We start from the raw sequence: 14,135 nt of genomic DNA, 5'->3' as shown, positions 1-14,135 counted from the left end.
GATCACACACAAGCTTCCGTACATAGTTAACTTTATGCATGGTGTGTAGTCTCATTAAAGTCAACGGCACTACTCACAGTACATAAAGTTAAGCATGTGCATAAGTCTTTTTAGGATCATGGCTGTACTCTGTTTCCAGTTCTTTCCCATGTTTATTATTCTAGACCAAAGTAATTCCAGAAGGGCTGCTATGCTATAACGTGTCTAACAAATGACAGATTGAAATGGCAAACCTCTAGTTCTGTAAGACGGGGCACCAATGATGGTCTAAGTTTGGGATACTGTTTCGGAAGAGCATATCTACAGGTCTGGATGAGATAATTCACAAAAAAGGAGTCACATTCAGCAATCTCAATGCATGTTTCTGAACCCCTAGACACATGATCATTGGCTATATGACAGGTTTCAGAGTAACAGCCGTGTTAGTCTGTATTCGCAAAAAGTACTCCTTTTCTATTGGCTATATGCAATCCTATATATTCATGATGGTCAAATTAAGAGAGGTTCTGAGACCCATGATAAAAAAACCTGGTATAATCTAGGCAGTCTAAGAAGCAAACACTTACATTTTCCCCCTTTCTGTTTTTAAAAAAATACAGAATAAAAATAAATGTGAACCCCTTCCCCACAAATAAATATTCTATTACTATTTTTGCTTTGTTTAATTAACAGGAACTAGCTGGCAAATAATCTACCAAAGGCACAAACAAAGGAAAGTGATATGAAATTACAAAACACCGCAATTTGCATAGTAATTCCTTCTAATTAGGAAAAGAAGATATAAATTGTTTGTTATAAACACCGGTTGTGCCTTGTGCAAACACTAACAGCTCACAACTGAGCCAAGCTAAGTATTTGTCTAATCAAAACTACTTTTCAAAGAGTTTTATTGGTACAGCTGCAGAGCATGAATTTTATCACACATGCTAATAATCCCAGTTATGGTACTAACATTTTAATCATTTGTTCTGCAGGCTTGTTTCTCAAACAATTAGCACTAATGAATGGCCAGAATACCTCAGATCATATATGTCTAATTGCAGTCAAGAGCCGTTCTTGTCTGCATGTACATTTCAATTTACCTCTGGGGATAATGTTTGTTAATTGTATTTCTTTATATAGCAAGTGAAAAAAGGTTGCTTGCTCAAAAAGGGGCTAAGTGTTCTCTTCTTTCCCTTTGTTCCCACAAGAAGCTAAAGTCACTTCAAGAGGCACTTAATCCCATCATCCATGGTTACAATTGCCTTACAGCATCAATCAAAAAGAATCTGAAGTAAAATGATGCAGCTATATTGTGTAATTAAAAGCAATTCAGGTAGTTATTGCTTGGGGCACTTTCCAGGTCCAAATACTTAAAATAGCACTGCAGGGATTCTAAATACTGTAGTGTTTTAAATTTGGTCCACTACAATATCTCACAGAGGAAGGGGAGGAATATGCAAAAAATAAATCTCTCCTAGTGTGTATTGTAAAGCAAAAGAAAAGAGGAACAGTTAACGTTTGAAGTGACAAAATCTACAACTCTCCATATAAAAGGAAAATAAAAATATCAAGAAGAGAGAAAAGGAAAGGAGAAAGAAAAGGAGTAAAGTTTTAAAGAAAAACAAATTTCCTGCAATTGTTAAAAGTGAACATGCAAAAGAAAAAAAAAAGCTCTCTTTAATGGGAAACAGAAGATCACTTTACAAGCTATAAAATCAGAATATAGGACCTCTGAAAATCCACATTTGTCCTAATGTAAGGAAATTCAGAGTAAGTTTTTTTAAAAAGTTATTAAGTTAAAAAGGCAACATGTGTGATATTTACTTCCAAATACATTCAGAACTTTCCTAAGGTATTTTACTTAACAAATGCCACTAATAGAGATCCAATTATGCTTAAATCAAAACTAAGGGCTATCAACATATGAAACACACAGCTTTACATTTTGATTTCTTCCTTTGTTCTTAAACAGATAAGGGCATTTCCTTGCTGTTTTTTTTTTAAATAAAGAATACACTTTTTCCTCCCTCAAAATGTAAGCCAATAGCTACTTGCTATGAAAAATTAAGAGAGACTAGATTTTGCAGTTTCAAAACTTTGGAAAAGTAATCTTTCCTTATAAGAAAAAAAATATTTTGAAACATACATGATTTGATTCTAACACATCAATAGGCCTGATGTAAATTAAAATTAATTCCACTTAAGTAGTTGGAGTTATACAGTTGTAAAACCATGGTAAGCAAGATCAGAATCAGACCCAGCTGATCCTTAAGCTTTAAGATGTTTAAACTATAAACGTTAAACATTTCTACCAAACCAATAACTATACACGAGATAAAAATAAAAGGAGTACTTGTGGCACCTTAGAGACTAACAAATTTATTTGAGCATAAGCTTTCGTGAGCTACAGCTCACTTTGAATTGAGCTTTAGCTCATGAAAGCTTATATTCAAATAAATTTGTTAGTCTCTCAGGTGCCACAAGTACTCCTTTTCTTTTTGGGGATAGAGACTAACACGGCTGCTACTCTGAAACCTATACAGGAGATGTGTGCACAGTGATGGGGACACCACCGTGGGCTGAAAAACCAGCTCCCAGCTACCTAGTGAATTTAGAAATTTAACCCTCATAGCAAGCACCTCTGGATCTCAAAAAAACGGTTTGGACGGAGTCACCCTGTAGAGCAGTTACCCATTGAAAAAACTGTAATGAGGAGAAATGAAAAGGGGACTTTCAAGTAACCTTCTGCAAGCAGTTGCTAGAACTGATAGTGCACACCACAGTATATATAAAAAACCAGAGAGGTAAATAAAATAGGAAAGGAAAATCTTGCTGTTAAAAAAAGTTGTCATGTAGAAATGTGTGAAAACAAGGCAGGTTAGTGTTTAAATTGGACAATTAATAAAAATCAAATGCTAAGTGCAAGTCACTTTAGTGCAGAATTTTGATTTTAGTTGCTACTTATAACTTTTTTCTATCTCACAATAAATCCAACATAAATCACGTAAAACAGAAAACAGAACCTTACCGAGAAAGAAAAAAAAAGATTGAGCACAAACCAGAAGCTGACTGACAAAGGCTTAAAATAATAGACCCCTGAACCATAAAATGATAAAAGGGTATCATAGGTTAAATAGTTAACCAAACCTACTCCTCCCACCAGCCCCAAACCTAAAAAATGACCTTTTATTTACCCCATCATGTTCTTTCAACTACATTGACCCTGTTGTTCATGAACATTCAGGGCTCCACCATACTTCAGTAGTTTGGACTGAAGACCAGTTTCCCCCCCTTATCAGTTTAAAACTGCTAAATAAATTACTGGTAATTAAAAAAAAAAATCACACTTCTGATGTATACCTGAGCATTCGCTCTCTTTATAACTATGCCAATCTTTGAATAACTTGCCATGCCAATAAAATATCACTGAGTCGAACTGTTCATTCCTTTCACCTTTAGCATTACTGAAGTTTTAGGCTCCTTGGGATGCTAACTGCTGCTTAATGAAACCAGAATCACTGAACTGCAATGCAAAAGCTCTGCATTTGTCTGTCACAGCCTGACATTCACACGGAGACGTATTAAATAATGGAAGGTGCAATTAGAATAATCATTTACTTACTTGACTGGAATATTTGAGCTTCATTTCTCATCATATACAATATAAAATTAAACTTTTAAAAGTGTTTGTTTATACAATATGTCTGCCTCTCTCCATATTTTATTAATGTCACTCTACATGTAATTTTACGTATACCATTATAAGGAAACATTAGAGAGTATTTTCTTGGAAGAAATTGCTGCATGATATAATACAGTTTGATCTCAGTAGTTTGTGACAGGGTACAACATTTTTAATTAAAAATGTTTTTTGTTATTTAAAGTTAAAGACAACAGCCACCAATCAAAGGATTATATGCAAGTTACCTCAAAAAATAATATATAAAAACTTTTAGCAATAAAAGAAGAATTATTTTGAATATATTCTATTGTTGTTATTTATTGTACACCAACATTGTGCTTAAAGCCCTACAACACAAAGACAACAACATGACTTCCTACCCCAAGAACCCTGGAATCTTAGAAGGCAGAACAATCACAGAATGCACGGAAAGATCCACTATAAAGTTCTATCTTTATAGAATGTTGATCTATAATAAATGCAGAGATATAAATGGTTGCATTTCCCCTGAAAATGGTTCATGTTTGTTGACTCAGCAGAAGTAGTGAGTTTTGAGGAGGTATTTCCTTTGTGTATCTGCTATCAAAAAAACCCCCAATTAGTTCATTGTGAAAAAAGGATTTAAATTCTCTACTCTGGTCAGTTTTCTGATACTTCTCTTTAAAAATTCTGTTAACAATATTTTTACACCTACGAGTATATATATTTATACTTTCCCTCTCTTTTCTACACTGTACTTCTCTGTTTAATCAAAGCTAGTCCCCATAACACGTTACAGAGCTCTTTCAATTCCTGCCATTGATCCAGCTGTGTACACATTGGCAAGGTCAATATCAAGATTTGAAAATTCAGTGCTAATTACTGTGATTACAATCTGGGTCTCAAGCAGCCAAAGCCTCCAATAGAGTTTAGGAGGGACCTACTTACGAATTAAAAAAACAAACAAACAGAACCCGCAACACATTCAGCAGAACCTATAAAGTGCCATTCCAGCTTGCTAAACCACAATGCTGGCAGAAAGTGACTATTTCCCCCCGCAAATGTATGCAGGTTAGTTATTCATACACACATGGTACAAGACAAAAGGAAAATGTTGCAGACCTTAAAACATAGCAACTTTAATTTATGTTGCAAGTTATGGTCAAAACAGATTTATTTTGAATAAGTTGAGAATCTTCAGAAAAAATAAATTATTAAATGAAACAAAAACACGACTAAAAGCCAAAATGTATACAAAGGCTCCAGTATTGTGGAAGGCATAAGAAGGAACAAATTTGTTAACTATTTTGAGGAATCTTGTATACTCTTGAGACTCATATATAGGAGGGCACATTCTGCCTTGGCTTGCAACTTTGGTCATTCTACTAAAAAGAAAAAGGAGTACTTGTGGCAACTTAGAGACTAACCAATTTATTTGAGCATAAGCAACCGATCATCCTACTGTTAGTCAAGGCATGATTTGGCCCTATAATTCTTGTATACTTACTTAGACATATGGGTTAGTTATGTGGATGAATAAAGCCTACTTATTTTTGCACCAAGAAAAGCAAAAACAATACAGTCTTTTATCTGGATTTATGCCCCAATCCTGTAAACACTTAAGTATATGTGTTGATTTCAATGGGACTACTCACATGCTTAAAGTTAAGCATGTGCTTCAATGTCTGCAGAATTGTGGCTCATTTTGAATTCTGAAACAGTTCAATTTCTAACTGTTTTGGAATGTATCCAGGCCAACCTGCCTTTTTTTCCCCAAGTTCTGTATACATTATAGATGTGAAAAGAAAAGGAGGACTTGTGGCACCTTAGAGACTAACCAATTTATTTGAGCATGAAGTGAGCTGTAGCTCACGAAAGCTTATGCTCAAATAAATTGGTTAGTCTCTAAGGTGCCACAAGTCCTCCTTTTCTGTTTGCGAATACAGACTAACACGGCTGCTACTCTGAAACCTGTCATTATAGATGTGAAATACACGGACTGGTGCAAAATTGAGTGTTAGAAGCATGCTCATGCAATGTAGTTGGAAAATGTCTTTCACAGGAAATAAAAACACTTAGCACTAAGTGGAGAAAAAATATTGCATGATATTTTCTGATAAGCTGAAAAGCAGAACCCTGACTCTACTTAGTTAAGAGTTTTAGGCTGCGGAACTATTGTAGACTCCATTAAACACATTTAAGATAGTTTACATTCTAAATCATTAGATATTGAAGAATATTTGAAAAGAAGTTATTAGTAAATATTGAATTTCTGAAGTATAGCTTATACATTTATAACTCTGAAATGTAATGTAATGAGTGTTTGAACCTGATAGATTGAAAGAATGATAATGCAGTATTCGGATTGATTCAACATGAGTCTATCTACACAAAGTGATATATAACCTCTGTCTGCATTCAAGATGACAGAAACATTAAAAATATTTGGCTGGATAAAAAGTTTGGAACGAAAAATGGCCTGCAAATAACACTTTGCTTGAACCAGCGCTTCACTTATTTCAGCAACTGGTTGAATGCAGAGAATTATATGGAAATATTGCTCAGAATGGCACAAAACAAGCCTTGGTATTTATTTTTTAACTCGTCAGATTTATAAGAGCAATGAGATGTCTGCATAAGTATTTTATAGCAGCCTGATATGGACTCACTGTTTTAACCAGCTCTTTAACTATCCCCACAAGTTAATAAAATGCAACAACCTGAATCCTTAATGCCTACGCACTCAGATAAGAAAGCATTCATTAAGCAATATCCATACTGTTTTAATTAAAGAAATATCACTCTTATTTTTAGTATAATGTTCAAGTCCAGTGTAACATTTTCTTAAAATGTCCCAAAGGCATCTTGATAAGCAATAAAAAAAATTCTCCCTTAACTTCAATCTAGGGTGACCAGGTGACTGGTTTTCGACCGGAACACCAGGTCGAAAAGGAACCCTGGGGACTCTGGTCAGCACCGCCAAGCAGGTTTTTGAAAGTTCAGTCAGGGGTGCTGCGGAGCCAAGGCAGGCTAGTCCCTACCTGTCCTGGGCTAGGGAACTGTGCTGTACCCCAGAAGTGGCCAGCAGGTCTGGCTCCTAGGCAGGGGGGCCACGGGGCTCTGCGCGCTGCCCCTGCCCTGAGCACCAGCTCTGCTCTTTGCCAACGAATGGGAGCTGGGGGTGGGAGCGGTGCCTGTGGGCGAGACCACCGCGTGCCATAGAGCCTCCTGCACCCCCCACCCCCAGCCTAGGAGGCTGACCTGCTGGCCGCTTCCAGGGCAGAGCACGGTGCCCCAGGACAAGCAGGTAGCCTGCCTTAGCCCTGCTGCACTGCTGACTGGGACCTGCCTGAGATAAACCCATACCCCAACCCCGAGCCCCAACCCACAGCCCCCCCGCACCCCAGAGCTTCAACCCCTCTGCACCTGAACCCCCTACCCCAGCCCAGAGTTCCCTCTCATACCCTTACCCCCTCATCCCCAGCCCCATCCAAGAGCCCTCACACCCTCTTGCACCCCAATCCCTTGCCTCAACCCACAGCCCCCCTCCTGCACTCTGAACCCCTCAACCCCACCCCGCAGCCTGGAGCCCTGTCCTGCCCCTCAAACCCTCATCCCCGGCCCCACCCCAGAGCCAGCACCCTCAGCCCATTTAATTATTACCAACCTCAAGATTTGATTCACAAAGATTTGATTTAAAAACAACATGGAAAGAACAATAAGGACAAAAATAAGATTTGGCAAAGCAAGACATTATTAAAAAATGGGGGGAAAAAAACCTACTGGTTTACTAAGACCCATTCGACTGGAACTACACAGTGCAAAGTGCAAATGCTCATGATATAGACACAGGGGGAGTTTCTTATCTGTATTTTACAGGTGACATTACATTATGTGGTTATCGCAGCTATAGTATACATTCTTTTGGTTACTGCACAACACTATAAAGCCAAACTGAAACTTGTGTATATTCTAGGAGCCAGAGTTGTGCTCCTCCCAACCGGCCCCAGTTTATTGCAGATTATTATATCAATAATATGCAGATTATTATATCAATATATCACAACAAAACATTCAAAATCCTCCTCTTTCTTAAAAATATTTTTTTGAAATCAGCCTCTTACCCCTTTAATGCGTTTCATATTTTTGGACTTGGCTGAAGGTGTGGGAAACAAAGGGAAAAGGGCAGTAGATCACAAAAGCACATACTTTATGCAAGAAAAGACTTTGTGATTGATGCTTACTCAAATACAATTAAAAAGAGATGTTTAATCTTCTTGTTTTCTTCAGTTTGTGGCTACACATAACTAACTAAATATTGTTATTTTGCAAATAATTGGTAAGTAGGTGCTCTGTGTTCTATAACAAACAACAAGAAGGAGAAACAGGATCAGGTTTATGCCCACTTAACAATTTTTCTTGTTATTTAAATATACCAACTTTGAGTGCCTATTGCTCTGTGCTTAGACAGAAGTGGTGCTAATCCACTGGGACCCCTACGCACGAATATTTTGCAGGGCCCCTTACCCGGTCCTAAAAATACTAATTATATTTATACACCAAAACAATACAAACTAATACATTTGTTTAAAAGTCCATGTTAAATAAAATGAACAGTATTTTCGGGAGTAATACTAAATAAGGCCCACTTGAGCTGTTTGGGGCCCAAAGCAACTGTATAGTCTATGTACACCTAGCACCACCATTGTGCTCAGATACTATGGTGATGGGCAGCAGTATAAAACTAACAATATCTAGGCTCTTTGCACTTTCTCCCATATTGCTTCCTAAACATGGCAAAAATCTCCCTGTGGAAATCTATAAAGCCACCACATTATTCTCCTTCAAGTCCCACCTCCTTAAAGCCCACCTCTGCCATGATCATATGTTCAGATAAACATTTACCGGGCAAAGTAAACAATTATATACTGTAGTGTCTATCCCCCAACTTTATTAAGGAGAAAAGTGTCCTGTGCTTTGAGCTGTCTACTTTTTGGTTTGGGTACTGTGGTACAGCATGGCCAGAGGGCAGGAGGAAAGTGTTAGAAGGGAGCCTTATTCCCTGTACAGGGAAGAAAGTTTGCTAAAAATTAATTAAAGCACCTGAAGCCAATTAAAGAACCTGAAGCCAGTCACATGATAAAACCCCCCTGCTTCAATCAGACAAGAGGAGAAGTTGAAGCAGAGTAGATTGGTGTTAGAGCAGAGAGCAGTTTGGAGGGAAGCAGAAGAGAGTTTGGAGAAGCGCTGTGGTGGGCTAAGAAGACCAAGACCCTAGGTAAAGGGACACCTGGTTTGTGCAGAGGGAGGATAGGAAGCCCCACAAGCTGACGGGCAGGAGAGGAAAGTAGCCGAGGGGAAGGAACTGCTACTTCTAGTGGCTTACCGCTATCCCGGGGCTGGGACCTGAAGTACAGGGCGGGCCCAGGTCCCTCCCTCTCCACTCCCCTCCTCTAGGACACTAGTGGGGCAGTTAATACCCCAGTTCAGGGGCAAGAAACGGTGCCCTGAACCCCCACCCAAGAAGAGAAAGTGTGAGACCATCATAGTAGCGCCGGCAATTTGCCACAGGGACCCATTTTTGTTTTTAACAACTTATTCATTTATTTTAGGAAGTACTAACAGGTTTACAGATTTCTGCCATGTAAATATCAGAAATAAAACAATAATCGTTTTAACACTGATGTGTTTAAAGTGACATTCTACAGTAATAGTCATCAGATCCAGGGGTGAAAGTAACTTAAAGGACTTACCAGTATCCAGAGTCCTGAGCAGGGGGGGGCGTAGCCTCGACCAGAAAAGGCGGGGCCGGGCCCTTTAAATCATGATTTAAAGGCCACAGGACTCCAGCTGCGGGGCCTTTAAATAACCCCGAGAGCTCCCAGCTGCAGAGCCGCCTGGGAGACCCGGGGCTCAGGGGCAATTTAAAGGGCCCCAGCCACCACTACCACAGCGGAGCTTTGGGCTTTTAAATCACTGCTGGAGCCCTGCCGCCGCTACCCCAGGGGCTCCGGCGGCACTTTAAAGGGCCAGGGGTTCCGGCTGCTGCAGGGAGCCCTGGGCCCTTTAAAGTGCCCCCGAGCCCTGCTGCCGGAGCCCCTGGTTGGAGCCCCAAGGCCCTTTAAAGCGCCAGCCTGGGGAAGCCAGTCCGGTCCGGCATGGCGTACTGGCTCTTGCCGGTATGCCGTACCGAACTGGCTTACTTTCACCTCTGATCAGATCTCTCTATTAGGGTGTTACCATATTACAGAGTAAGCATCATTACAACACCTATGACATGTTGCTTCTAGTGATTTTATTACATTGAGTGAAATCTCTGATTAAACATTTAACAGACAAGGCATGTCTATCAAAAGTTAATATTTAAAAAACTGGACAGGTGTGTGGGGTTTTTTTTGCAGGTGAATGTGCTTCCTCTGAGTATTAATAAAAGGTAATGAAATAGCTAAATATGCATTTGTTCTTTGTCTATTTTGGTGGGTACATAATTGGTGTGTGAATTTTTCCATAACAACCACCTCCCATATTTTTTTTGAATCATTCTCTGGAGTTGGATTATTTTTCATTTTCCAGGGAGAGGCTATCCGTAACTGAGCAGCTACTAGCAGATGAAAGATTAATTCGTTTCCTTTTGTGTTACCGTTTCCTCTAGGAAGACCCAGGAGAATTACCAAAGGATCATTCAATAATAAATATCTACCAATTTGCCATATCTGATTATGGATTGCATCTCAACATTTTCTAATGACTGGACATGCCCGCCATATGTGCATAAAATCTCACCTGTCAACACAATTTCTACAACTTTTTATCGCCCTTCAATCTTTATATATTTTAACTTGAGTGGTGTGAAGAGGATATCCATTTATCTGTACAGAACAATAGACCCTGATTTATCATTATACAAATAAATAATAATATCCATGCTTTATTATGAGTGAAATAGTACTATCAAAAAAACTTTTAATATTGATACATAGCACACCAGTAGCATGCAATAAAGGACAAAAGGAAGGGGATCATAAACAGTCATTTCAGCATGAAAACAAGTTGTGGACCAAATTCAAATGTTCATATTAAGTCTGGAGTTTGAAACTGAGTCAATCTATGTGTCATTTGGGTGCTTTCAAATATCATTCTGTCTTAGTCTCACATTATCCATTGTCCATCATCTGATTCCTTGCTGATAGTAACTGTCATGAGGTTTTCAGTTCTGATCTCTTCCAATAATATTTTAGATAATCTCAATAAGCTTTGTTGTCAGTGATTAATATTAGCTTTGCTGGAAAATAAAATTGTGGCATGTACACCTCTCTCTGCAAAATGCTTTTTCAGTTGTGAAAATTCTTTTCTTCTTTCCATTAAAGGGGAAAACGTAACATAACATACACGACTATGTCTAGATGCAAAGAGTGAATCACTATATTTAAAAGTCTCTTACATATAATAGAAATAAATAACAGTGAAGCTGGAAAGCACTTTCTTGACAGCTTGAGATACAGGAAGAGCAACTCAGCATTTCAAAGCATACAAATTAGATACATACTAACAGAACCTATACCTGTAAATATTACACTACTCTTATATTAACCCCAACAAAATCAAATAAATGATAGAACTTGCCTTTACAACAAGTTTACAAGTCTCCAGAATTCCCCATACTTTGCAATGTAAACCTGCTCCTTCCTGGCCTCAAATAGTGTCATTAGCCTGGAAAGTTTCCATAATATAGCAAGTCTTATTGAGGCCTTATGTACACTAGACAGAAGGGTGTGGCAACACCCATTACTGATTGGAATGACTTCAGTTTGTAATGTTGGCACATCTTGCATCCACCCCAAGTGTCTTCCAAGTATCTGTGTAGCTGCACTGGCTTATTGCAGCAGAGGTCTGGTCCTAAGTGTGGATTAGCCAACACAGTTCTGTCACAAATGTTATTGCTGTGTGTCTTCACTGAACCCTCATAAGGAAATGTAAAGCTACCTGTTATTTCATGCAACTGGAGCCTTTGAGGTTCGTCTTAGACTCGGAGCTAGATTGTTTCAGCCCTCATTTGGCCATGCAGGATAGTAAAGGAGAGAAAAGACGCCTTACTCCCTCTCTTTGGCCTTGCTCAGATTCCAGTTTTGGCCCTGGGTGGGCAATAGGGGTTATTTGTTCAGAACACTCCCTCTACAGGTGGGAAGCGGGGAAAGGAGTGGAGAGTGGGAGGAACCCCTGGCTCTGCTACCCTATTTGCCAACCAAAGTAGCTGGTTAGGTGCCAAGGGAGCTGTACACAGGCTTCCACAAAAGGGTGAAGTAATTTACTCCTCAGTCCCCCCAACAGAGCAAGAGGGAAGCAAAGAGAGAACTGTCATTCTGTGTTAGAACTTGTTCTCTGGTCTGTTCCTGGGGCTATGCACCACTCCTTAAAAATTACACACTAGTCCTTAATGTAGACACCCCAAAGCAGTGGGTCTCAACCTTTCCAGACTACTGTACCCCTTTCAGGAGTCTGATTTGTCTTGTGTATCCCCAAGTTTCATCTCACTTAAAAACTACTTGCTTACAACATCAGACATAAAAATACAAAAGTGTCAAAGCACACTATTACTGAAAAGTTGCTTGCCTTCTCATTTTTACCATATTGTAAAAAAATCAATTGGAATATAAATATTGTACTTACATTTCAGTGTATAGTATATAGAGCAGTATAAACAAGTCATCATCTGTATGAAAGTTTAATTTGTACTGACTTTGTTGGTGCCTTTTATGTAGCCTGTTTTAAAACTAGGCAAATATCTAGATGAGTTAAGTACCTCCTGGAAGACCTCTGCATACCCCAAAGAGTATGAGTACCCCTGGTTGAGAAGCACTGCCCCAAAGGACATGAGCACTCTTCAGAGTTACAGAGATACTGAAACAACATTTCTAAAAGCATTGAGACATAATCCCTGTACAGGCAAGATTTGTCTGGCCTGTATCTACATGGTCATAAATTCAGAAATACCCAAAGAAAACAGGCAGGCTTGCAATTTTGCTAAAATGATACTTGTTAAGCCACAGACCAGTTTCAAAAAAGCCCTAGCCAACTGGCTCCCTCTCCAACAAGAAATCTGTACATTTGGGAGAGTAGGAAATAGACTGACACAGTAACAGGTGATGGCAACAACAGGTTATAACAATTCCCTTTGTTCCCTAAAGTGCACAATGAAAGTCTTCCCTCTAGTTTACTAAGCCAAAACCACACATTCTGTTGTGCTTCAGGGAGCACATTGTGCACTCCTGTACAGTTTACATAGTACTGATCAAGCCCAAGACCACCAATTATTTAACTGATATTTAATGTATTCCCTATGGTTCTTGGCTGGGTAATCTGGTAGGAAATAAAAGGTGCACAGACAGGAGGCTTTTTTATTTTGATGAAAGCTCAAATTTTCCATGATATGTGAGCATGCACTTTTGCATTCACCTTCTTTGAAGACACAAGTCCACAAAGTGTGTAAGCAACCTTAGGGGGTTCTATTCTATTCTGTTCAGGTTCTTATACACCTTCATCACCATAGTATCTGACCACTTTCCAGTAATGCATTAAGCAATGTGACTATCATCTGTCACATGTGGTTTATTCTCACTCTTACTCTCCGATCGTCTCTCCAAGGGGAGAATTGTGTGTCCAATGGAGTTTTTTGTTTTGGTAGGGTGATTTTATACATACACATGTTGCTCTGTGTTTATATTAGAGAAGGCAGGTTGAAGAAGTGCGCCTTGCACTTGGAGCAGAAGGAGGTGGGGTTTGTAATGGTTCTTAGTTCCTGCAGGAGTTGTTAATGCCGTCTTAGACCAGCCCCAGAGAAACTTGAGCAGATGAGTTTTACCCTTATGGTAGAAAGTTCTATTGTGATATGCATGTGCGCAACCCAGACTTACACATTTAAATCAGACACATGTAAAAAGTAAACACCCAAATTTTGGCCCCAAAACCATAGTACTCAATCCAGTATAATACTTAAGTACAGGCCAGACAAGGAGTAAACCACAACAAATGTAAGTAGAAAACTTCCTTGAGGTAGGTGCATTGATTTCTTCATTCGCAATATGATGAAATGTGCCTATGCTGTTGAGGTGGGGATTATGGACTGAAGGGCTAGTGTTGGTCAGTCACCCATCAACAAGGGCAGGCCTCATTCTAACACACTAAAAATAGCTGTGTAGATGGTGCAGCTTGGGCTGGAACTTGGGTTCTGAATCCTGGGGGAGCGAGGGCGGAGTTACCGCTCTAAAGGACGTTGGCACAATTTGGCCTGAAGAAGTCCTTCTCCCCCCTTCTCCTTTAAGGGCAGAAGTTCCCTTTAAGCTATGATGCCCTACTTTCTGCTCCTGTTGTGGGTTGCTCTTATGATAAAACAGTTATAACGCAAGATGTTTTCTCCATGATAGGAGTGGCTTTCACATGACTCATTCATGTCTTTAGACAGCCTTACACAAGGCTGATTTTAAACATTAATAGT

At 39.2% G+C, this 14,135-nt stretch overlaps 1 protein-coding gene and 1 long non-coding RNA gene across 3 annotated transcripts in view; one reads left to right on the top strand and one right to left on the bottom strand.

Annotated features, from left to right (window-relative positions):
- LOC140913033 (uncharacterized) overlaps positions 1 to 10,958 on the top strand; it is a 105,983-nt gene extending 95,025 nt beyond the window's left edge. The window contains exon 4 of the long non-coding RNA XR_013636008.1: positions 10,296 to 10,958. This is a non-coding gene — a long non-coding RNA (uncharacterized LOC140913033). The remainder of the gene's footprint in view (positions 1 to 10,295) is intronic.
- Positions 1 to 14,135, bottom strand: part of CLYBL (citramalyl-CoA lyase) — a 231,064-nt gene that overhangs the window by 113,162 nt on the left and 103,767 nt on the right. The gene's annotated exons all lie outside the window — the stretch shown is intronic.

Source organism: Lepidochelys kempii, chromosome 1 (genome assembly GCF_965140285.1).
Source record: "Lepidochelys kempii isolate rLepKem1 chromosome 1, rLepKem1.hap1, whole genome shotgun sequence".
NCBI lineage: Eukaryota > Metazoa > Chordata > Testudines > Cheloniidae > Lepidochelys > Lepidochelys kempii.
The sequence above is the reverse complement of the archived record's forward strand: the minus strand, read 5'-3'. Positions and strand labels throughout refer to the sequence as shown.